At 42.3% G+C, this 26,637-nt stretch overlaps 1 protein-coding gene across 4 annotated transcripts in view; it reads left to right on the plus strand.

Moving 5' to 3' along the window:
* The first annotated feature begins 24,517 nt into the window (after positions 1-24,517).
* The window catches only part of zfyve9a (zinc finger, FYVE domain containing 9a), a 189,436-nt gene continuing 187,316 nt past the window's right edge, over positions 24,518-26,637 (plus strand). For 3 of the 4 annotated variants that reach the window (XM_069938663.1, XM_069938665.1, XM_069938666.1), the window contains exon 1: positions 24,518-24,727. The gene's annotated coding sequence lies outside the window, so the exon portion shown is untranslated. Of the gene's footprint in view, positions 24,728-25,715; positions 26,149-26,637 lie in introns of those variants that run through there. The other variant, XM_069938664.1, reaches the window with a different exon arrangement.

Here is a 26,637-nt window from a genome sequence, read left to right on the forward strand (position 1 = left end):
TGTTGTTTCACCTACTGTAATTTTCCAATACGTCAATTTTTTATGACAAATCTTTTGTCTCCTTAATTATTTTCACTCTCTTCCAACTTCCCTGTTAAATCATTTATCTCCATTTCTACAGCAGCACATTTTCTACTCTTTTCCCTATTTCAATCATGACCAACTCTAAGCTTTGCATTCTGTCTTCAGCTCTTTTCATTTTTCTTTTGATTGAACTGAATTCTAATGATAGCCATTCTTTTAATGACCTCATTTGTTCTTCAAAAAAGGGTTTATCTAAATTTTGTCTTTCAATTTTACCTTCTTCTTTCCTTTGAAATTTTTGGTCCTCTTCCTCCTCCTCTTCTTCTGTGTCTGTATCTATGTCTGTGTCTTCTTCTTTTCTTCTCTGTACCAGTGTATCTTCATCCTTCTCTGATGAGCTGCTTCTGTATCCGTGCTGGGCCTCCAGCTACTGTGTCTCCTGCGGCCGGGCCCCCCGCTGCAGGTTGACCCGTTGCCAGGCTCCCCCACTGCCGCTCACCCTCTTCCAGTCCTTCATTCTCTTTCTCACCACTCTTCTTTCTTGCTTCCCCTAGCCAAACGCCCTGATGCTGGGTGTCAGCTGTTCGCTCTACAGCTGACCACTCCTCAGATGAATCCCCCTCCCACCGGCATTATCCTTTTCTTTTACTTGCGCTCTGCGCATCTTTGCTTGGCTCTGAGATCCATTTTTGAAAAGCGCCGGTCGGGAGGACACCGCTCCTCCGGGGACTCACCAACGTCGGAGATCAGCCACTCCTCTCCACGGTGGCTCCCTGCTCTGACGTGTAGGTAAGGGCGCCTTCTTTCTTCTCCAGTGATTTTTCTTCTTCCCTTTTCTCTGTTATTCTTTCTCTCTTTTAGATGCCATCTTCTGTCTCTTCTCTGTAAATTTATCTTTCTCTTTCTGTATTTTATGTTTAATGAGCACTTTTTTCTTATTTTCTCTGGAGAGGGCTGGCCACTACTCCATTACGTGATTTCTTAGCACGCCACTCATTTAAGACTACTGTGCAATAGACTCAGTGAATATGGACTGACTATTAATCCAGCACAATGCAAGTTTGGAAAAAAGTTGATCAACTTCCTGGGCCACCGCATTGACATACATGGTGCTAGGCCACTACCCGAAAAGGTAGAGGCCATTAAATCCTTCCCACAGCCGATAAAAGTTAAAGGCCTTCAAAAATTCACAGGGATAATTAATTTTTATCATAGATTCATACCGGCAGCAGCCCACATCATGCGTTCCCCTTTCTCTCAAATGTCTGCACCCAAAAAGATCTCATGGAATGCAGAAGCCTCAGAAACCTTCCAAAAGGCTAAGGATGCTTTAGTAAATGCTACCCTCCTGGCCCACCCACAATCAGAGGCACCCATAGTCCTCACAGTTGATGCCTTCAATACGGCAGTCAGAGGAGTATTAGAACAATTAATTGATGGACACTGGAGACCTCTCGCTTTCTTCAGTAAACACCTGCGGCCACCTGAAATACAATACAATATATTTGACAGGGAACGGCTGGTATTGTATCTGGCCATAAGACATTTTCGTTACTTCCTGGAAGGAAAGAGATTCAAAGTGTTTACTGACCACAAACCACTCACTTATGTTTTCAAAAAGGTCTCGAACCCTTGGTCGGCCAGACAACAGTGTTACCTTTCTTATATCTCAGAATTTACCACAGACATTGAACATATTGCCGTGGCAGATGCGCTGTCATGCCCAAAGATGTTGGCTGTCCATACCACTCCAGGCATCGATTACAAGGCCCTGACTGAGGCACAGTAGTCTGATTCCAACGTTGCAGCCGTCAGAACGGCTATAACCAGCCTCCACATCGAGGATGTTTCCTTCAGTACAGGACATACAACTTTACTCTGCGACACCTTGATTGGTAAGCCCCATCCCACTATCCCCACCACATGGAGGAGGCAGATATTCGAATCTGTACACAATTTAGCTCATCCTGCCATCAAGACCACGATCAAGATGGTAGCCAATCGTTACATCTGGCATGGCCTTCGTAAACAGTTCACCAATTGGGCTAAAATGTACACACAGTGCCAAACTTTGTAAGTCCAGACACACATTAAAGCCACAATCCCAACCTTCAAACTTCCGTGGTGCAGATTTAGCCATATTCACATTGATATAGTGAGCCCCTTACCAGTCTCCTGAGGCACTCATTACCTACTCATTATGGTAGACAGGTCTACCAGATGGCCAGAAGCCGTTCCCCTACCCAAAATATCCACTGAAACGTGCCAGGGCATTCCTCAATACTTGGATGGCACGTTTCAGGGTCCCTGAGCACCTTACCTCAGACAGGAAAGCCCAGTTCACCTCCAATCTTTGGGCAGCCTTAGCAACAGCACTCGGGACACAGCTGCACTACACTACAGCCTACCATCCTTGGCAAACGGACTAGTGGAGAGATTCCTTAGGCACCTAAAAGCAGCCCCGACTCACTGGGCCCAACTGGACTGATGAATTTCCCTAGGTCTCTTAGGTATCGAACCACGCCGAAAGAGGATTTGAAAGTCTCATCCACCAAAATGGTATACGGGGCACCGCTGGTCATCCTAGGTAAATTCCTGGCCACTAACAGGGGAACCGAAGAACCCACCCCCCAACCAGCGAAGCGCAGTTGGAAACCCTGGCCCATTTACCACCCAAAGCCCATGGCCAGCCATACACATTTGTCCCAGAGATTTTCAGAACTTCACACACATTTTGGTAAAACACAGAGTGCACAGACCCTCATTGCAGAGACCCTATGAGGGGCCATACTGTGTCGTCCAGCACAATGGTTCAACCTGTGTAATTGACAGAGGAGTTACGTGATGGAGTAGTGGCCGGTAGGGTAAAACCAGACCTCTCCAGAAAAGAAGAAAAAAAGTTAAGAAAAGACAAAGTTCAATAAATATAAAATATAAAAAATAAAAGATAAAGTTGCAGAGAAGAGAAAGAAGATGGCACCTAAGAAGGAAAAAGTAAAAACAACAGGGAAAAAAAAGAAGAAAAGACACTGGAAAAGAAAGGAGAAGGCCTTACCTGCACGAAGGGACAGGGAGCCGTGGTGGAGAAGAGCACCCGATCTCTGAGGTTGGTGTCAGCCCTGTGGAGTTGTGCCCCCCCCCGACCAGCCGAGGAGCAGGCAACCACAGTGCGACCAGCTGAGGGATGCCCAACATCAGGGCTCTCAGCTGGAAGATGAGGAAAGCGGCAGGAGAGGGAGTGAAGTACCAGGTGAGAAAGAAAGTCGACGGGATGAACGGTAAGAAGAGTAGCAGCAGGAGGCTCGACAGATGAGCAGCTCAGAAGGAGAAGACGAATAGCAAGAGGCCCAACAAAGTGAGACAAGCAACTCATCAGAAAAATCAGAAGAGACACAGATACAAAGAAAAGAAGACACAAACACAGGTACAGACACAGAAGAAGAGGAAGAAGAAGACCAAGATCTTCACAGGGAGATAGAAGGTAAAACACAGAGCACAGAGACCTTCATTGCAGAAACCTTATGAGGGGCCATACTGTGTCGTCCGGCACAATGGTTCAACCTGAGTAATTGACAGAGGAGTCAATTGACAGAATATAGATAAAGCTTTTTTTGAAGAACAAATGAGAGCATTAAAAGAATGGTTGTCATTATAATTTAATGCAATTAAAAGAAAAATGAAAAGAACAGAAGATAAAGTGCAAAGATTAGAGCTAGTCATGACAAAAATAGGGAAAAGAGTAGAAAATGTGGAAGAAGAAATGGCTGTAGAAATGGAAGTAAACGACTAAAGAGAAAAATTGAAAGAAAGTGATAAAAAAATTAAAGAGACACAAAAGTTGTTAGCTCAGAAAATTGATATGTTGGAAAATTATAGTAAACGAAACAACATAAAAATAGTGGGCCTAAAGGAAGATGAAGAAGGCACTGATAAGAAGGAATTGCTAAAAGAATGGATCCCAAAGGTCTTGGGAATGACAGAAATGTAGGAAGGAATGGAAATAGAAAGGACACACAGAACACTAGCTCAAAAACCAAGATCCATTTTAGTAAAATTTTTGAGATATACGACAAGAGAAAATATACTGGAGCAGGCAAGGAATAAAATTAGAGAAGACTATAAACCATTGGAATACAAGGGTCAAAAAATATTTTTTTACCCAGACATAAGTTTTAAACTCTTAAAGAAGAGGAAGGAGTTTAATACAGCAAAATCGATCCTATGGAAAAGGTTATAAATTGATGTTAAGACATCCAGCTGTGCTTAAAATATTTATTCCCAGGGAGCAAAACAGACTATTCTCGGATCTGGAGGAAGCACAAGAATTTGCAGAACATTTGCAGGACAGAAGGAGAGATGAAGAGATGTAATAAGAATGAAGAACAGCAATAAAATATAAAGATGTAAAAACAATGTATATGTAAGGAACTAAAGAAGGGAAAGAGAAGGAAGGAAGTAAGGGGGAAAAAGGGAGAACTTTGTTATAAGTGTAAAAGTTCTTTTGGGAGATTGGGGGGGGAGAGAATAACCGTCACTGCGAAATCAGTTGATGCTTGCGAGCAGGATCGCAATCCAAATGGAAAGGGAAGTTGTGGTTGCCCAGCAAGGGATAAGGGGCAATTCGAGGGGGGAGGGTATTTGGGGTTAAGGTAATATTGGATGTGGGAGTTGTGGGAGTATTTTATGTTTTAAATATGTTGTCATACATTGAGTTTAAAAAGGGAAAACTGAGAGATGAAAATGGGGGAAAGGGGGATGGTGGTGGTGAGGAAGTGGAAATGAGGTGTAAACAGGATAGATGGCCACGTTGAACTATATGAGTCTAAACATTAATGGAATACATAACCAAATTAAAAGGAAGAGGCTATTAAATTTACTGAAAAAAGAAAAAAATAGATATAGCTTTTGTGCAGGAAACGTATCTAACTGAAGTGGAACAAAACAAATTAAAGAGAGACTGGGAAGGAAACGTAGTGGCAGCATCATATAATTCAAAAGCTAGAGGTGTAGCTATATTAATTAATAAAAATGTACCAATCAAAATAGAGGAAATAATAATAGATCCAGCTTGGAGGTATGTAATGATAAAGTGTCAGATATATTCAGAATTTTGGAATTTGCTCAATATATATATGCACCTAATGAGGAGGATCAAAAGTTTATGCAGGATATTTTTTTGAAGATTGTAGATACACAAGGGAATATATTGATAGGAGGGGATTTTAACCTTAATTTGGTTCCAATATTGGATAAAACTGGACAAAAGACAAGCAAAAAGAATAAAGTGGCCAAATTGATGGTTAAATCAATGCAGGAAATGAAACTTATGGATATATGGAGGAGGCAGCACCCAAGAGAGAAGGAATACTCATATTATTCAAGTAGGCATAAAACATACTCAAGGATTGATATGTTTTTGTTGTCGGCCCATATTTAAGGGAGAGTTGGGAAAACTGAATATAAAGCTAGATTAATCTCTGATCATTCACCTTTGTTATTAGCAATAGAACTGGAGGACATCCCACCAAGAACTTATAGATGGATGTTAAACTCCATCCTACTTAAAAGGCATGAATTTAGAGAGTTTATTGCACACATGTCAAACTCTGGCCCGCGGGCCAAATTTGGCCCGTGATATAATTATATTTGGGCCGCAAGATCATTTCAAAAATGTATTAGAGGTGGCCCGCTGGCCGCCGCACCAGTATAGCGCATGCACAGTAATACAACAAATCCCAGAATGCATTGGCATCAGCCTGCTAATCGCCCCCACTTCCTCTGTTTACGTTTCAGGGTCTCACCGTGGACTCTGGTTTTGGGGCCTGGCCGGTGTCAGGGAAGCCAAAGCTGCTTCCCAGCGCCCAGAACCGGAGGCCTTGGGCCTGACCTTGCAGGACCGTTGCCCACTCCCCCTCCCTGCCGCAGGCCAATCCGCGACTCACGGTGACGGGGCCGCTGATCCGCCGAGATGCCGCCCTGCAGCGAGAGCCGATGCCCCCGCACTGTCGTTGTCCAACCCGATCGCCCGCAAACCCCGCCCTCCCGCACACAGGCCTGAGTAAGTATTATGAACTTTAATCTCAGGATAAAACGATCTTCCAATAGTTTCATGTCACAGTGATAAATAAGTAAAAATGGTTAAAAATGGTCCTGCACCTGGATACAAGCTCATTAGGCATAAAACTTGAAAAGTGTGTAAATCAAAGGATATCTGTACCAATGGGAAAAGGGCATGGCAAATAACCCTGCTAGAGTTCATGCCCACAATCAGTCACCCATTTGATTGTTTCAGGAATCATGTTATTCTCCCACATTCTCAATAGCCCTCAGATTTTACTATTCGACAGCACACTAGCAACATTTGACAAATCCTCTATAGAGAAATATTATTTATTGAATATTTTATTTCTCATTTGTTAATGCTTCTGGAAAGAGTTTATCCAAAACTATTATTAAACATTTATTTTAATAAGAAAATGTTTAACATTACATATGTTGAAAGAAGAGAAAACATGCAGATGTTGTTGAAAATTTTCAATAAATATTTAGTTCGGCCCTCGACTTAGTCCAAGTTTTTAATTTTGGCCCTCCGTGAATTTGAGTTTGACACCCCTGGTTTATTGAATGCTAAATTAAAACATATTTTGAAATAAATACAGAATCAGTGAAAGACAAATTTATATTATGGGATGCAATGAAAGCCTTCATTAGAGGGCAAATAATAAGTTATGTAACTAAGATAAAAAAGGATTACAATTGGAAAATAGAGCAGTTGGAAATGGAGATAGTAGGTACAGAAAAGGAACTAATAAAAAGGGATGATATAACAAAAAGGAGAGAAGTGGCGGACAAAAAAATAAAATATCAAACATACAAGGTGGAGAAGAACATAATGAAAATAAAGCAAAAGTATTACGAACTGGAAGAAAAAACACATAAAATATTAGCCTGGCAACTTAAAACAGAACAAGCTAAAATAACTGTATTGGCATCAAGGAAAAAGGACAAACAAATTACATATAACCCAATAGAGATTAATGAGAACTTTAAGGAATTTTATGAACAATTATATCAAACTGAGAATGAGGGGAATGATGATAAAATAGAAGAGTTATTAGCTAAAATTGAACTGTTGAAATTGCAAGAAGAGGAAAAAAAGAAACTGATAAAACCATTTGAAATAGAGGAAGTACTGGATATATTAAAAAAAACTGGTGAACAAAACGCCTGGAGAGGATGGATTCCCAATAGAATTCATTCATTCATTTAATAAAACATTTAAAGAGTTATTAATTCCTCCTCTCCTGGAAGTAATGAACCAGATAGAAGAAACACAAAACTTGCCAGATGCATGTAAGACAGCAATAATTACAGTAATACCAAAGACGGGGAAGCATCCACTAATACCAGCATCATATAGACCAATATCTCTATTTAATTCAGATTATAAAATAATAGCAAAATTATTAGCAAACAGATTGGCCAATTGTGTACCAAAAATAGTAAAACAATATCAAACTGGATTTATTAAGAAAAGACAAACAGTGGATAATGTCTGTAAATTTATTATATAATTTATGCAGTTCAAGGAAATAAGAAGCCAACAGTGGCTATTGGTTTAGATGCAGAAAAAGCCTTTGACAGAGTAGAATGGAATTATTTATTCAAAGTATTACAGAGGTTCAATCTACCAGGAAAATATATTAATTGGATTAAAGCATTATAATATGGACCATTGGTGAAGGTAACAGTCAATGATATGTTTCGAACCAATTTAAATTAAGTAGGTCAACTAGGCAGGGATGTCCATTATCGCCCTCACTGTTCGCTTTAGCAATAGAACCTTTGGCAGAACTGATAAGAACAGAAAATAAAATAAAAGGGATAAAAATAAAGGAGAAGGAGTACAAAATCAGTTTATTTGCAGATGACATCATAATATTCTTAACAGAACCAGAAATATCAATAAAAGAACTACATAAGAAATTGAAGGAATGTGGAGAAATATCAGGGTACAAGATCAACGCAAATAAAAGTGAAGCGATGCCAATGAGTAATGCGGATTATTCAGAATTTAAAAAAGAATCACCATTTAAATGGCAAACACAAGCAATGCGATTCCTAGGTATAAGATTAGATAATAATTTAAGACACCTGTACAAATTAAATTATCAGCCATTAATAAAGAAATTGCAGGAAGACTTAGAAAATTGGAAAGAATTACCGCTAACATTGATAGGGAGGGTAAATTGCATTAAAATGAATGTCTTCCCAAGGATACAATACTTATTTCAATCGTTACTAATTCTCTTAACAGAGAAATTCTTTAATGAACTAAAGAGAATAATAAGGAAATTCTTGTGGAAAGGGGGGAAATTGAGAATAGCATTAGATAAATTAACAGAGAGGTACAATCAAGATGGTTTGCAGTTACCAAACTTTAAAAATTATTATAGAACAGCACAATTAAGGTATTTATCAGATTTTTATCAGACAAGGGAAAAATCAGACTGGACTAAGATAGAACTAGATAAAATAGGGGAGAAGGTACCAGAGCATATACTTTATAAGTGGGATGAAAAGCTGGTGCAACATAAAAGCTCACCAGTATTGCATCATTTACTTAATGTATGGAAGAAAATCCACTTAGAAAGGAAAAAAAACGAATGACCAAATACCAAAATTGTTATTGACACAAAACCCACTAATCCCTTTTACAATAGATAACCTTTCCTTTAGAGAATGGGAGAGAAAAGGAATCAAAAGAATAGAAAATTGTTTTTTGGGAAATAATTTATTAACATTTGAACAGTTGAAGTACAAATATGGAATAACTCATGGTAGAATGTTTGCATATCATCAACTGAAATCTTATTTAAAGGATAAATTGGGAAACAGACTGAGATTACCAGAAGGGAGCACCTTTGAATATGTGATTACAGACACAATGATAATTAAAAGATTTATAACCAACATGTACATTAAGCTGCAAGATAAGAAAAATGATGAAATAAGCTATAAACCTAAACAAAAGTGGGAAAAGGATTTAAAAATAAAGATAAAAAATAAAACATGGGAAAAATTATGTTCTGGAACTATGAAGAATATAATAAACACAAGGTTGCATATGACACAGTATAATTGGTTACACAGGTTATATATTATGCCTCAAAAGTTAAAAGAATGGGATCCAACATTATCAGATAGATGTTATTGCTGTAAGAAGGAAATGGGAACAAGAGTACCTGCAATTTGGGCTTGTGAGAAAGTGAAAATGTTTTGGGAAGATCTTAATCAGATATTAAATAAAATCACAAAAAATAACACACCAAAAAATCCAGAGATCTTTCTTCTAAGTAATATAAGAAGTAAAGAACTAGGCCTCAAATTGGATAACGTGCAAAAAAGATTTATTATGATAGCCGTCATCTCTGCGGCATTAGTTGCCCATTCAGAGCCAGCTCTTCAGCGCTTGACGTCCTGCTTTGCGGAAACTGCCAAAATGTTTGGCCTGGAAGTCAGCCTGAAGAAAACTGAGGTCCTCCATCAGCCAGCTCCCCACCATGACTACCAGCCCCCCCACATCTCCATCGGGCACACAAAACTCAAAACGGTCAACCAGTTTACCTATCTCGGCTGCACCATTTCATCAGATGCAAGGATCGACAATGAGATAGACAACAGACTCGCCAAGGCAAATAGCGCCTTTGGAAGACTACACAAAAGAGTCTGGAAAAACAACCAACTGAAAAATCTCACAAAGATAAGCGTATACAGAGCCGTTGTCATACCCACACTCCTGTTCGGCTCCGAATCATGGGTCCTCTACCGGCACCACCTACGGCTCCTAGAACGCTTCCACCAGCGTTGTCTCCGCTCCATCCTCAACATCCATTGGAGCGCTCACACCCCTAACGTCGAGGTACTCGAGATGGCAGAGGTCGACAGCATCGAGTCCACGCTGCTGAAGATCCAGCTGCGCTGGATGGGTCACGTCTCCAGAATGGAGGACCATCGCCTTCCCAAGATCGTATTATATGGCGAGCTCTCCACTGGCCACCGTGACAGAGGTGCACCAAAGAAAAGGTACAAGGACTGCCTAAAGAAATCTCTTGGTGCCTGCCACATTGACCACCGCCAGTGGGCTGATAACGCCTCAAACCGTGCATCTTGGCGCCTCACAGTTTGGCGGGCAGCAGCCTCCTTTGAAGAAGACCGCAGAGCCCACCTCACTGAGAAAAGGCAAAGGAGGAAAAACCCAACACCCAACCCCAACCAACCAATTTTCCCTTGCAACCGCTGCAATCGTGTCTGCCTGTCCCGCATCGGACTGGTCAGCCACAAACGAGCCTGCAGCTGACGTGGACTTTTTACCCCCTCCATAAATCTTCGTCCGCGAAGCCAAGCCAAAGAAAGAATGATAGCCGTAGCAGTAGCAAAAAAATGTATAATGTCAACTTGGAAAATGGAAGAGAGACTAAGAATGCAACAATGGTACATGGAAATGAATAAATGTATTCCATTGGAAAAAATAACATATAATTTAAAAAATAAAGTCACATTATTTGAACAAATTTGGGAACCATACATGGAACATAACAGAGAGGGCTTGCCTCCGACTTCCACCCCCTAAAATGATAGGAAGGCAAATGACTTGATCCAGTGTGTAAAAGTAGATGACACACTTTTCTTGTTTATTTTTCATTGTGTGATGACATTGTTTAATGGTTTTATTCTATTGTATATGTTGAATATTTATTGGTTTGGGAGGGGGGTGGGAAGGGGGAGGGAGGGTAGAGGGGGAAAAGGGAGAAAACGCCACTGTGTATATTTAATGAGAAACCTATGTATATATTTTGGTTGATATGGTTCACAGTGTGAAAAATAATTAAAAAAAACCCTGTGTAATTGACATCAGAGGCTGAGAGGAGACCTTTACCATTGACAGGTTGAAACCAGCCCATTTGGACATTACACAGCCGATCGTCCACCCTCCCCACCTCCTCCCCACCCCCAGCAAAAGAGGCCAGCCTTCCAAGAATAACAACATTCCGATCGCTGGTTCTGGGGGGGGGGGGGTGGTCATATGACAGCCCTTCGCAGCTCCCCCATGGGGCCTCACAAAATGAAGGACAAACGCGACAATCCAGCAGGCTGCACGAGGCCCGCAGAGCTGCCCTCCATTTGGTCACAACCAAAAGAGCTTAACTGGCCTATCAGGAAAAGTGGATCATAAACACACCAATCAGTGCTGAGAGGGCTTTGACCACACCCCTCATCTTGAGAATAAAAGCAGGGCTGTGAGCCCAATAAAGTTTGAATCGTTCTTTTTGGGAACAGCGTGTACTTTCTGGGCTAAACTGCAAGCAGCTATAACCTCTCCTGCGCTATAGGCTCTGCAGAACCATAGCTTGTAGCAGCTAACTACAATGTCTTTAAATTTAACCTCATCTTCCTAAATTGCCATCTCAGGTTAATCCCAGAATTGTGAGATCCTGCCTTATTATTATTATTGTGTACCCACGATGAGCTCATCAACTTTATTTACTTCACTGCTAACTTTCACCCTAATGTCAAATTCACTTGGTTTATATCCGGCAACACACTCTCTTGAACTCTGCCTCCACCTTGAGAGAGAAACTTTCTACAGACATTTTTTTATAACCCTCCATCTCCCATAACAACCTCAATTACACTTCTTCACTCCTGCAAGTATTCTATTCTTTGCTCTAAATGTGTACATCTCTATCATATCTGGTCCCAAGATGAAATCTTTGAGTTCAGATCATCTGAGATGTCCTTCAAAACATATGGCTTCCCCTCTACCATCAACTCAATCCTTGCCTGCTCCATTTCCTGCTCATTTGCCTTCTGCCCCCAGATACAACAAAAAAAGGATTCCCATTGTCTTTGCATAGCACCCCTATAGCCTCCACCACAATTTCTGTCCTTACTACATGACCCACCACCAGACACATCTTTCCCTCTCCACCTTCTGTAGGGAACCCTTCCAACATAACTCCTTCATCCACTAATTGCCTCTTGACATTTCTTATGGCCACAAGAAGTGTCACACTTCCACTCACACCTTCTTCCTCACCACCATTCAGGCCCCCAAGCTTTCCAAGTGAAGCAACACTTCACTTGTGAATCTGTGGTCAAACACAATCATGTTGAAACAAGGAATTATTAATTATCTGCATTTATCAAAGTAAATCTAAACTGTCTCCAAATTCCTCCAACCTTGAAAAATTTTTGCATTGCTTGATAACTGTACAACAAATCCTAGCAGCAAAGCCCTTTCCTCCCCCCAAAATGTTTAATCTGTTTAGTTTCCATTCCATCCTAAACATCTTATAAAAGATTTTAGTCTGTGACCCCCAGGGGGACCATATAACCCATGTTAAGAGTGGTTATTAGATTATTGCATGTTTTTAAGTGTTATTAGTGTGACAGAATTGTGTTATTATTAATCTTTAGTTATATATATTTTTAGTTCAGTTATTTTGTGGGTCGGGGCAAGGGATTCAGAGACACGTAATTACACTCAGACAGTAGCTATTTTTGGAGTCACCAAGTCTGATAAGCAACCCTAATAAAACTGCAAATGTTTATTCATTGGAATATCTAGGACAATGGGATTTATCATATTATTTATCATAAGGCTAAAGGAGGAAATCTAATTAAACAAACTTGCCTATGTTGTTAGAATGGAAACTCAGATGTCAGTTGTGTACATTCTGCTGGCTGGTCAGCAGACAATCTGGAGTACATAGAACCACTATGTTGTGGCCATTACAAGGACTTGGCTGGAGGAAGGGCAGGATTGGCTGATGCAGGTACTTGGGTTTAAGTATTTGAAAAGAGAGGTACAAGGGTGAGGGGGGTTGAAGTAGCATTACTGGTCAGGGATAGTATCACAGGTATAGAAAGGGAGGACACTGCAGAAGGAATGGGTCCTTAGTATGGGTGGAAGTAAGAAGAGAGCAATCCCTGTATTGGGAGTAGTTTATTGGCCCCCAAATAACCCTTGGGACACCGAGGAACAGATAAGCAGGCAGATTTTGGAATGGTGCTGAAATTATAGGGTTGTTGTTATGGGAAACTTCAACTTCCCTAATATTGATTGGCACTTACTGACTACAAGAGAGATAGATGGGGCTGAATTTATTAGATGTGTCCAAGAAGGATTCCTGTTGCAATATATGGTCAGCTGTCGAGAGGAGAGGTGATGCAGTACTGGATCTAATACTGGGTAATGAACCTGGACAGCTGATGGAGCATTTCGGTAAGAATGGCCACAACTCATTGAGCTTTAACATAGGTATGGAGAAGGATAAAAGCAGAAAAAATACAAAAGTGTTTAATTGGGGAATTGGAGGTGGTTGTAACTTTTTATTTATCATCCTATGAATCGTATCAACAACTATATATACAAATGTTTTTCATTAAATGTACACAGTGACATTTTCCCTCTTTTCTCCCCCCTACCCTTCCTCCCCCTTCCCACTAAAACCAATAAATATTAAATATACAAGATACAAGAAAACAACATCCTCACACAAAAAAAGTCATATCATCTACTTTTGCACATTTAATCTAATCATGTTTATTTTATCACTTTAGGAGATGAAGGTCTGAAGCCGATATTTTCTGTCAAATTTCATATATGGTTCCCAAATTTGTTCGTCAGAGGTTTGGAGAATAGCAAGTGTAGTCCCCCTGTTTTAAAAAAAAAGTTAATATGGAGGTTTAGCTGTGGTCCTGGATGCAGAAAAGGCTTTTGATAGATTGGAGTGGGATTTTTATACAGAGTGTTAAAAAAGTTGGGGTTTGGGCCAACTTTTATAAATTGCATAAGGGTGCTGTATCATGAGCCCAAGGCTAAAGATGTGACCAATGGCCAAATTTCTCCAGAATTCACACTGACAAGATCAAGTAGAAAAGGGTGCTTGCTATCTCCAGTCCTGTATATACTAGCCATGGAGCCACAAGCCAAAGCCATTTGCCAGGATCCAGACATCAAGGGATTTAGAGCAGGCCAGGAAGAACATAAAATCAATTTATTTGCCGATGGTGTACTGATATATCTGACAGACCCAGGAAACTTGTTGTCCAAGCTGCACTCTACTCTGGAGGATTATAGGGAGATTTCTGGCCATAAGGTTAATTGGGTCAAGAGCGAAACCATGCCACTTACTAAGAGGGATTACAGTCAATATCAAGAAAACAGCTATTTAAGAGGCCACAAAATGGGATCAAATATCTAGGAGTCAGAATAGACAATAACTTGAATAATTTATATAAATTAAATATGCCCCCTTGCTAGGAGAATTGAGGAGGACTTAAGTAGGTGGATGTCCCTGCCCATAACTTTAGTGGGCAGGGTCAACTGTGTTATAATGAATGTGTTGCCGAAACTTCAGTACCTCTTTCAGACATTGCTTGTGGCATTGCCCCGAGGACTCTTCCAAAATTTTCTCTCATGAATAAGAACATTTCTATGGAATGGAAAGGTTGCCAGGGTCTCTAAGGAAAAATGACCTGGGAATACAGTCTGGGCATTACGAATGCCAGACTTCAAGAAATATTATTGGGCAGCCCAGTTGAGATACATCACCTCACTTTTTGAAAGTGGGCACAAATTGACATGTACAGGGTAGGTGAAAAGGTAACAGAGGACTTTATTTATAAATGGAATGCTAAATTGTTATCTGGGAAAACAGGCAGCCCTATACAAATTATCTTCATTTTGAATAAATTTAACCAATATCTAAGAATCAAAAACACCCCTGACTCCAAAAAGATTAATACTATTGATGGTAATGGCATCAGGTGCATAGAGAACTGTTATGAGCAGGAGCAACTAATATCGTTTGAAGAACTTGGGCATAAGTATGATTTATCAAAAAAGATGTTTCACTGCTATCTTCATATAAGATCTTTTCTACAGAACAAATTAGGTCCAACTAAGGCTTTACCAGCATGCAGTGACATAAAGATTATGATTCTGAAGGGAACACATAGAAGTTCATGTCGGCAATGTATTTCTTGCTCCAAGCAGAAAGATCTAAACTAGGCTTCTGTAAATCAAGGCAGGGGTGGGAGTCAGACCTAGGAATAACAATTGATGAGCAGTGCTGGTCTGACATGACTGCAATTGTTTAATGCATGGTACAGGCTGGTACAATACAACTTTCTACATCAGCTGTACCTGATGCCACCAAATTGAACAGATCTAAACCAGAATTGTCAGACCAATGCTTTAGATGTGGCATTGAGACAGGAACCTTTGTGCATGCAACTTGGACATGTATTAACGTGAGTTTTACCCAAGTCCTAGAAAAAAATTATAGGTAAAGAATTCCTAGAGGACCCAGAGCTGTTTCTGTTGGGAAACATAATGAAAATAAGTCTCACAATGAATCTGTCCAAATTTCAAATCCAATTTGTAATGATTGCATTGGCAGTGGCCAGTAAGTGCATAGCAGTTACCTGGAAATCTGACTCCTGCCTAAGCATTACTCGTTGGAACACAGAAATGTAAAGTTATGTTCCCCTGCAGAAAATTACTTAAAAATTCCATAGGAATATGATTATAATGTGGACTATTGTGCCTTACTGCCCACAAAAAGTCAAGAGAAGAAAGCAGCCGAAGTACTTGCTGCCATGTCATGACAAACCCATAAAACCCTGATATATGTTGTGTGTAACTGTGATTAGTTAAGTGTTAAATGTTGAGGATGGGGATGAAAATAGCTTGAACTCTGGAAAATCAAAAATGAAATATTCAAATAAAGTAATAGGGAGAAATCTGGGAATTATAGACCAATGAGTCTTGCAAACTATTGGAGACAATTAAAGACAGGATATATAATCATTTGGAGAAGTACAATCTACTCAAGTATGGTCAAGTATGGATTTGTGAAGGGAAGGGTATGCCTCATGAGCCTAATTGAGTTTTTGAGAAGATAACAAAAGAGACTGATGAAAGTAGGACAGTAGATTTGGTCGATATGGATTTTAGTAAGACATTTGACAAGATCTTGTTTGGAAAGTTATGAGGGTCCTTGGAAAATTGGCTGTGTGGATTAAAAATTGGCTTGCATGTAGAAACTAGAGAGTAGTAGTGGACAGAAAGTATTCTGCCTGGAAGTCAGTGACTAGTGGAGTTCTGCAGGGATCTATTCTGGGATTCCTGCTCTCTGTGACTTTTAAAAATGACCTCAATGAAGAAGCAGAAGGATGGGTCAGTAAGTTTGTGGATAGTGCTGAAGGTTGTTGTAGATTACAAAATCATATAGAAAGGATAGATTTAGGTAGAAAGTAGCAGATGGAGTTCAATCTGGAAAAGTGTGAGGTGATGCATTTTGGAAGGTCAAACTAGAAGGCTGAGTTCAGGATTGGTGATTGGACATTTGACAATGTGGAGGAACAGAGGGACTTTGGGGTCTAAATCCATGCATTACCAGAATGTTGCCTGGATTAGAAAATGAGTCTTAAGATGCAAGGTTAGCAGAACTAGGACTTTTCTCTTTGGAGCACATAAGGATGAGAGGAGACTTAATGGAGGTCTACAAGATTCTGGAAGGTATAGAGGTGAACAGCCAGTGCTGGAAACACCAGGGAACAACTTTACAAAATGAAGGGAGGAAAGCTTAGGGGAGACATCAGGGGTAAGTTTTTACACAAAGAGTAATGGGTGTCTGGAATGCCTAGCTAGGGGTGGTAGTGGAAGCTGAAATATAAGTCACATTTAAGAGACTCTTAGACACACTGATGAAAGAAAAATAGAGGATTATAAGGTAGGAGGGATTTAGTACTTTTTTGGTAGAAATATATAGGACGCACAACAATGAGGACCAAAGGGCCTATACTGTGCTGTAATGTTCTATGTTCAATTTTCACTAAGTATGTTGAAAGGAAGTGCAGTGTGAAAACGCTACTCCTCAGATCTCTTCAGTCTTTCTCCATCTTACCTTACGCCTGTGATGGAATATTTGGGAATGATTTTGGGAGATAAATAGATAAAATTAGAGTAGGTTACATACACACACTTTAAAACAGATCTTATTTGAAATACTGAAGAATTCATATTCAGTGACTTTACAGACACTATGGAGAATGCTATGCACATTTCACAAGTAGATACTAATTGAAATGATGTCATGAAATGAATGGACTATTGTCTTGGAAGAACAATCAGAGCCAGGTTGTCTGTTTTGGACCTTTTTGCAAGGCTTTTGATCTCTCTGCAAAGTGCTCACTCAGAGGTCATTGAGAGGTTATTGTTTACCTAAAACAACAGATGGACCAGAAGACTAACTCCTATTTTTTGCTAGAGAAGGTCAGGGGTTTTGTAAGTGAGAGAGAGAAGGACATGCTGCTTGAATCTCAGAGAGAGAGACAGAAGGGAGTCTTTGACTGTGTGTGACAGAAAGCTGTGACAAGCCAGGAGAAGCTTGTTGGAATTGAAACAGAAGCTCCAGAGTGGTGGATGGCTAGAAGTGCTATCTGATGTTTCTCTTGGAATAAGTAGAACAGAAATGAACTCTGTGATAACCTGAAAGAAAGAGGTTATCATCTGGAGAACCCTGATGGGGCAAGTTTCATCAGCAAGATATTGAGGTGACTAATAGTGGTACCTCAGTTGTGGAAATCCTGGAACTACACATCTCTCTCTGCAAACCTACAAGAACCTTTCTGAGCGGTAAACATTTACCTTTCGAGCACCTGGTGAACTTTATAAATGTTAAATTCTGTGCACAGTATAAGAGTTGCCTGCAACCAGTGAACTTGGAAGAATGAGAAGTGAGATTGAACTGTGAACCAAAGAACTTTTCTTAAATTTACACACACATTACGTACACGTGCGCTAAGAATTAGAAGTGGGTTAAGTTGGGTTAGTTAAGTAAAGGGCCTATCTCATTGGCCTGGAGACTAGGTGGTGACCTGGTGGTGACTCGAGTCTCTGCTGGTTGCGAAGACATCTCCGCAACGACTCTTGGAGACTACTTTGGTCTCCGGGGAGTCGCGGGAAAATCCAACATGTTTGATTTTTTGTGGAGACTTTTTCCAGTCTCCAGCAGGTCTCGGAGACGTCGCCACAACATCTTCATCAGTTGTGGTGACGTCGCGGAACTAATTTTGTTCACGACTGGTGAGATGCCTCCGCGACATCTCCGCAATGTCTCCGAAACCTGCTGGAGACCAAGGAGACTGAGGAGACGTTGCGGCGGTGATGCGGCGATGTCTCCATAATGCTGCTTCACTTAAAGACCACATGACTGAGCACATGCTGGCATCATTGAGATGCCTTCACTCCTGGTCCAAGTCACAGGTACATCCCAGTCAAGGTCTTCATCTTCTGGTACTTGTTCCTGCAGCAGCTGCTGCTGTTGCTCCTTGTACTGCCTTGGAAGAGGCCCCACCATCTTGTCTTGCCAGGGGACAGCTCCAACTCCAGAGTAGTACTGTCCTTCCACCATGCCACCCAAGGGCAATGGGGGCCGGAAGGGCAAGAAGAAGGAGGATGAAGCTGTTGTAGCAGCTTCTGTGCAATTTGTGGATGCTGAGGCAGCAGTTGATGCTAGAGAAGATGAGGAAGATGGTTCCAGCGGCGATCCGACTAGAAAGCAATATGATTGGAAAGAGGGACATCAAGAGGCAATGGCTGACTTCTGGGAGGATCATCCAGAATTTTATGATAAATCGCATGCAAGATACAAAGATAACCAACGCAAGAAATCAGTAGTTGAAACCTTCCTTGTTGATATTCAGAACATCTTCGAGGAGTTCAAGAAGCCCCTACCTACGTGTGAGTGTATATTTAAATTGCATTGAATTTATATTTAATTGCATTAAAATAAATACATGCAAAAATATGTAAAAAATGTCACTAAAGTAGTAGTGATGAATATGTCTAATATATTTGTTGTAATAGTTATTTTTTTCAGATGCACAGTTCCTAGCACACCTGCGGAATAGGAGGACAACATTCAACCGATACACAACTAAGAAGTCAGGGCAGCCTGCACATACCATCTCTGCCAAGGAAGCCTTCATCATAGAGAGGTACAAATTTCTGCAGAAGCACATTGTGGGGTATAGGCATCTCACACATGAGACTCATTCAGTAAGTATAGACATGAATTGTACTTTTTTCTTATACCACACACAGTCCTGTGTCATGTGATGCAGTAGATCATTATTCATAATTACATTATGAATGTAATTCATAATGTAATTCACCACTCCAGAGAAGAGGATGATGATGTCATCAGTGTCGGGTCAAGTGTGGAATCTTTTTCGTGACCTGGACCAAGCACAAGCACCAGTTCTGCTACTACCACTTGCACCAAAGGAAGGAGGCAGAAGAAGATGCGGAAGGAAAGTGGTGATGTCTTCGAGGCAGAGGTAACACCCATGCTAAGTGTATTATCATCTTGTGTGAATTGACGTTCAGATTACTTTATTGGAAATGCCATGTTTATATATGATTTGCATTGTCATCTTAAAAAACATAGAAACATAGAAGATAGGAGCAGGAGTAGGTCATTCGACCCTTCGAGCCTGCTCCGCCATTCAACGAGATCATGGCTGATCTTAAAGTTCAGTACCCCGTCCCCGCCTTCTCTCCGTAACCTTTAATACCCATACTGAAGAAATATATCTAATTCCCTCTTAAATATATTTAATGAACCTGCCTCTACTGCTCTCTGTGGCAATGAATTCCACAGATTCATCAACCTCTGGGTAAAGAAATTCCTCCTCATCTCGGTCCTAAATGGTTTGCCTATTATCCTCAAACCATGGCCCCGGGTTCTGGATTTTCCCATCATTGGAAACATCCCATCTGCATCCATTCTGTCCAGTCCTGCCAGAATTTTATATGTCTCTATGAGATCCCCTCTCAATCTTCTAAACTCCAGGGAGTACAATCCCAATTTGCACAATCTTTCCTCATAAGTCATTCCTGCCATTCCTGCCTGGTGAATCGCCTCTGCACTCCCTCCATTGCAAGAACATCCTTCCTTAGATAAGGTGACCAAAACTGCAAATCTTCTTGTGATCTGATGCATACCCCCCTCCATCCTTTTTATTTGTACTCTGTTCCACCAGTTTAATTTAGTGTGTTAAACTGTACTGATGTTTTTGCCGCCTTTTTAAAATCTTCTTTCTCCATTTCCTTACACTTGGCCTGTGTGTTTCAGCTTTTGGACCGGGTACAGAATCTTCTGGGGAAAATCAACCAGCCTCTGTCAAACCACCAGAAGCATGTCAAGGAATTTGTGAGATTCCTTGAAACAGAAATTCTCCAGGTCCCAGAACATCAATTTAACAACTGTAGTATGGAGGTCATGTTCCTGGTCAGGAATGATCAGGTATGTAAAAAAAAAGAATTTTGAAATTTGTGACTTTTGTTGAAATAGTTCACGTTCACATCGCTTTTTTGAAAATGTCCTATTTCTATATGATGTGTATTTCTTTTGCAGGCCCATGGTTGTATTCAAGGGAACCAAGTCATGCAGAGCAGGATGAACCAGTCCATGGGAATGTCCAATCAAGTGCAGTCTGGGAGAATGTCCAACCAAGTGCAGTCTGGGAGAATGTCCAACCAAGTGCAGTCTGGGGGAATGTCCAACCAAGTGCAGCCAGTGGGAATGTCCAACCAAATGCATGCAACAAGCCAGGGGATGCACCAGATGCAGTATGGGACACAAGTAAACCAACAGGTAGGAAGGGGAGCATATTTTTTCAGCGATCCTAAAGTCACTACCATACATGTGAGTGGATATTTAAACTGCATTGAATGATAGTGATGAATATGTTTGACATTCTTCTTGTTTTACTGTTATTTTTTTAGATCCACAATTTTCTCTTTTTTTCTTCCTCCTGTCATCCTCTTTACCTACTAAAATTATGTTCCTTTACCTACAGCCCATGTTCCACCAGTCCTGGAGGAATGGACAGAACATTGCATCGTCTGGTGGCAGCAGTGCTGGGACAGGCTCGGGAACAGTGGTATCCCCCCCACCCCACTACATGTGGGACTAGCAACCTGAGTGCACTGTTGAGTGGGGCTTTAAACACCAGTATTGACTGTGAGGGTTCATTCCAAGTTTCTGACACCACCTCCAGGTCCACCCTCACCATAACCCCCCCCCCCCCCACCTTAGAGCTTCATCTCCAGTGTCGTTCCCACAAATAAGACATTCTAGTGACACAGAGGCTGAATAAATCGTATTGTGTTTGTAGTACTACGTAGAAAGAGGTCTGTATTTCCTTGCATGGAAGTTTGTACCATGTTCAATGCATTGGAGAGAGTATCACTACCATTTTGCACTTGTGTACTGATGTACCAAGTTTCCTATGCCTTTATTGTCACATGAAAAATTTATTTGATTTTTGCTGTACAAAGTTGTGCAGCTTTTATTATTTTTCACAATAGTAAAATTACAAAGTTTGACTTTGAAATATATTGCTTCATGCTGCTTTCAATTTAACAATGAAATTCAACAAAATTAAAGATTAAATTTATTATTTGCAATCAAATTTGCAATTGAGAACAGTACAAGCAATATTTTACAAATGGAAACAGTACAGTTTACATCAAAGCAATTTATAAAAAATCCCAGTAGAATTTCATACAGTTTGTGCAATGACACAATTCCATCGAATACATTATGCAGCATGGAAAATAGTCCTTCACTCCTGGTCCAAGTGAGGTACATCCGGGTCAAGGTCTTCATCATCTGGTACTTGTTCCTGCTGCTCCTTGTTCTGCCTTGAAAGAGGCCCCACCATCTTGTCTTGCCAGGGGACAGCTCCAACCTCAGAGTAGTACTGGGTCAGGTACTCTCTCTGGTTCTTGGCAACAGACGGCATGTTACTTCCTCTTCTCTGCATCCCCTCCAACTGGTTGGTATGCTGTCTCCACTCTCCAGGGGCAACTTCAGGGGTGTGTGGATCCTCTCTGAGATTCTGATGTCTGTCATCATGTTGTGGAGTGTACTGGTAGCAAGGACCACCTTTTCAACTATCTATGGGCGCATCATCATCATCATGGTGTGGAAGCATCTGAATCTGGAAAGAAAAAAATAGAAGTAAAATTAAAGTCATTGAATTTGCTTTGTTTACAATCTGGCAAATGTGACTGTCTGTGTGGCAGGAAAAAATAAATAATAAAGGGCTGCACACCTGTTTGCCAAGATGCCAAAAGCTGTTCTCCACAATAAGCCTGGACCTGGACAACCTGCAGTTGAAGATTCTCTGATGAGTCATCTGGTGCTTGGAGTAGGGGTTGATCATCTATGTCCTCAGGGCAAATGCATCGTCACCAACCAAGATGTAGGAGACATTTTGATCTCCACCAGGAAAGGATTCAGGAGGTGGCAGGTGGGCTTGACCTTCATCCAGTGCCTTGAACAAACTGCAGTCCCTGAAGATGCCTGCATCTGAGTCAGCCCCAGGAGTCCCCTTGTTGAGGTACATGAACTTAGTCAGCATCTACCAACGCCAGCATGATGATGGAAAAGTAGCCTTTGTAGTTGTGGTAGACACTGCTTGACCCTGAAGGTTCAAGAATTCTGACATGCTTCCCATCCAGTGCACTACAGACGTGATGGAAGTTGCACTTCTCAGAAAAATCCTTGGCCACTTTCTTCCACTCCTCTCGTGGCCTCCTCATGATACTCATCATAGATGGCTTGGCAGAGCTCTGGGACAATACTGACAATGGTATTTGGAGCCACACGGAAACCATAGATCAGGCTCTTGTAGGTGTTTCCTGTAGCAAGGAACCTCAGAGTGATGGCAACCTTCAAACCAGGGGGCAGGGCCTTCCTGAAGTTAATGTTTTGCTTCTGGATCCTGGGAGTAAGGTGAGCCACCAGCTTCATGAACATCTCTGGATCTACCCTCAGGAAATTCTTGAAGGACCTCACATCCCCCTCTTCCTTCTGCTCATCCTCCAGGTAGGGATCCTGCTCCAACAGCATAACACCCGCATTGCAGATGTCCATGGTGAGAGTTCTTGACTGTCTGACATCTGAAAAGCGAATGATAAATCTCGTTGTAGATCTAGGTATATATAGACACGGAGAAGTCACGGCGACCTATCGGCAACTGCCGGAGACATCGCGGCGACGACCCCGTGAATTCCGGGCGAATTGGTTGTCACCTTGTCTGGAGACGTCTCGGACGTCGTCCTGGCATCGCCTTGGTGAGAGCGCAAGCCATTTTTTGGTCTCCTGAGTCGCCCGAGTTGCCGCGACTGATTAGTCGCGGCGACGTCTCCGCCAATGAGATACTACCTTGAAAAGTGATAAGTTAAAGTTTGATTCTATTTTCATGTTTAAAGATAATTAAAACATTTGTTTAAGTAATTATTTGTCATGTTGAATATCTATTGCTGCTGGGTTTTGGAGTCCTTTGGGCTCATAACACGCTTATCCCAGGAAAAAGACCTTGTCTGGCATGCTTTTATATATGGTTACCCCCCCCCACCACCAGCTTTGGGAGAAAAATACCAACCTCTCTTTATGATTTCAAGACCGTCAATCCTGAAACAATTCTCGAGTCTTTTTTTGTGCTCTTTCCAACTCGATGAGATCCAATGGGAATCAGGACCCCGTGAGCGGCAGGGAGCCTAGGAAGTGGTGAGTGAAAAGACATTTTGGGGAGCCGGGCCGTTGGGAGGGTTAAGATAAATGTTATCTGATCAGTTGGACGCCGAATCATCGGGTTTTCAGATTCGCCAGTTGGCAGATTATCGGAGTTTTCCCGGACTGAGATTTTCAGGGTTGTTTTGCTCGGGTTCTAACCCTGGAGATCAAGCAGCAGGGACAGAACACATGGAATTGGGCTACATTAGTCTGATGCCACCATCATCACCCTGTACAAAAACAAAGGCGAGAAATCAGACTGCTCAAACTACAGGGGAATCACGTTGCTCTCCATTGCAGGCAAAATCTTCGCTAGGATTCTACTAAATAGAATAATACCTAGTGTCGCTGAGAATATTCTCCCAGAATCACAGTGCGGCTTTCGCGCTAACAGAGGAACCACTGACATGGTCTTTGCCCTCAGACAGCTCCAAGAAAAGTGCAGAGAACAAAACAAAGGACTCTACATCACCTTTGTTGACCTCACCAAAGCCTTCGACACCATGAGCAGGAAAGGGCTTTGGCAAATACTAGAGCGCATCGGATGTCCCCCAAAGTTCCTCAACATGAGTCTACAGAACGTGCCATATTACAGCTTCGAGTGATCAGATTCCTTCACACTTCTTCACGGATCAGAGGCGAAGAATGCGGATTTGATTGGCCGCTTCTATTGCAGGTACATTCTGAACCAATGGGGGCTGGGGGTTCTGGCCGCGAGCTGTCATTGCTCAGCCGTGATGATTCCCAAGATTCCGATTGGTGAAGTCCGGGGAGAGGGGCGGGTCCGGTTGAACGGCGCAGCGGGATTGGCGGTTGGAGGGATTGTGCTCGTATTTTCCCAACGTCAAGCGCGTGATGGATGACTGTTGAGTGGGTCGACGGCCGAGCTGGGAGCGCTGCGGATTTGGGGCATTAAGATGCAGGGCGAATAAAAGCGACGCCAGCGTGCGGTTGGCGACATCTTCGGATCGTGCTGGAGCGATGAGCCGGTGTCTGGGAGGGAAGAAAGCGCTGGCGGCGCCGTGAATGTTGAAACGGTAGGGGCTGAGCTGGCCTGCCTATGGCCTGAGTGTTTGGTGGGAATGCGGCAAGCGAGGAGATTACTGCCTGGGACTCGGGGCGTTTGTGAGACACCAGCACCGGTCTTTTCAGTAGGCCTAAGACGCCGCAGCGAAGAAATAACCCAGCATTTGGCCCCTATTGACGCGACGTCTTGTCTTGGAGGGCGCGGTGTCGAGTCACCCACAAACACATGTGTATTTGTTATCAATTTGAAATGAAACCGAGCCGAATGGACACAGCAGATAAAACGAAAGCAGTCACTTATTTTGAAGGATGTAAGACGCGTCGTGGAGTTTGTCGCACAACTAGATATTTATTTGTGTTTACATCTATTCATCCTTTTCAAAGTACGTCCCCCACCCCCACCGTAGGGTTGTTGTCCACCTTCCTGCTGTAGACGGCAAATAACGTTGGAGATGGACGTTGTTTGAGGAGATTTGATTTAAAAAAAAATGTTTGGTTTAATTGTGTCTCTTTTCGAGATTGAGAGAAGAATTCTCCCAGCAGTTTTAATCAAATATTGGGAATTGTTTGTTTAGTCGTATGCGCTCCACTTTCAAAATTGGAGGAAGTGGACCCAAATGCTACAAGCTCGCAATCTTTTTGACAAAGGTCAAGAAATCTTGTGTTGCAGCGAGGTCGCCCCAAAGCTGTCGCTCGAATCCGCAGGGGAAGAAAAACAGCAACAGGAAAGAGTATTGACACTTGCGTTGATTCACGGGCACCTCTGCCCTTTATAGTCAGCTTGGCCGCGTCACCACCGGGCCGGTTGCCGATTGGTTACCACAGATTCCCTGCGATCCACTGCCGTTGATTGGTCAGTTTCACCGCTCTGTCGGTGGCCTATGGAAATGGGCCCGCACGATACTTTTGGTGGTTGCTGCCTTCGATGGCCATTTCCTATGTAGGGCCGGGCTGTGACACGACTCTCCCGCCCGCCCCCCCTCCCCCCCAACGTTAGGAGGCCTGACCCCTGTGCCGTGGGGTCGGGTGAGTGATGGGCTGGTCAAAGTCCAAGTAGACTGATTTCAACTGGTTGAGTGTGGAAAGCAGAAACACAAGTGGAGCTATTGTGTCTGAGGACACTTATGGCCCCTTGTAAGGCTGCTGTAGAGGTGGCCGGTGAGCCCTGCGCCAAACAAACACATATTTACAGTCAGTAAAGTTCTTTGGGAAGTAGGTGTAAGGGTTGGTTGTGAGATCTAGGTTTAGTGGGGGCCAGGGTGCCTTGGCACTCTTGTAGTTAGGACAATGTGGTCGCTGGGGATCCCCTAAGTCCTCGGGCCGTCACGAAATCACCCAGTATAACTAGGGGTGCGCCATAGACTAACTCGGCAGAGGATTCCTCGCGGATGCCTAACAGGACTAGTGGAGTTCATCAGCCCAGTTAAGTCTGGTAAGCCATGCAATTAAGGCTGTCTTCAGGTGTCTAACCCATTAGCCTGTGGGTGGTATTCCATGGTGTGGTGGAGTTGGGTCCCCAGGGTGTGGGCTAAGGCGGCCCATAGACTAGAAGTGAATTGGGCCCCCTGTCTGATGTAAGGTGTTCAGGGACCCCGAAACGCACTACGTGCACATGCTTCTGTGGAAGCCTCTGATAGTGGCACTGCCTCTGGCCATCTGGTCATCCGATTGACCATTGTGAGAAGGTAACGTGCACCTCTGGATAGAGGTAGGGGCCCCACAATGTCAATGTGCATGTGGCTGAAGTGGTGACGCATTGGCTCGAATGTCTGTGGTGGAGCTTTGATACAAGTCTCAATTTTGGATGACTGGTACTGAGTACAAGTCCTGACCCACAGGGCAACCTCTTTGCGGAGGCCATGCCAGACAAACCTCTTTGCCAGCATTTTGACTGTAGTCCTAATGGCGGGGTGAGGCAAAT

Source organism: Narcine bancroftii, chromosome 5 (genome assembly GCF_036971445.1).
Source record: "Narcine bancroftii isolate sNarBan1 chromosome 5, sNarBan1.hap1, whole genome shotgun sequence".
Classification (NCBI taxonomy): domain Eukaryota; kingdom Metazoa; phylum Chordata; class Chondrichthyes; order Torpediniformes; family Narcinidae; genus Narcine; species Narcine bancroftii.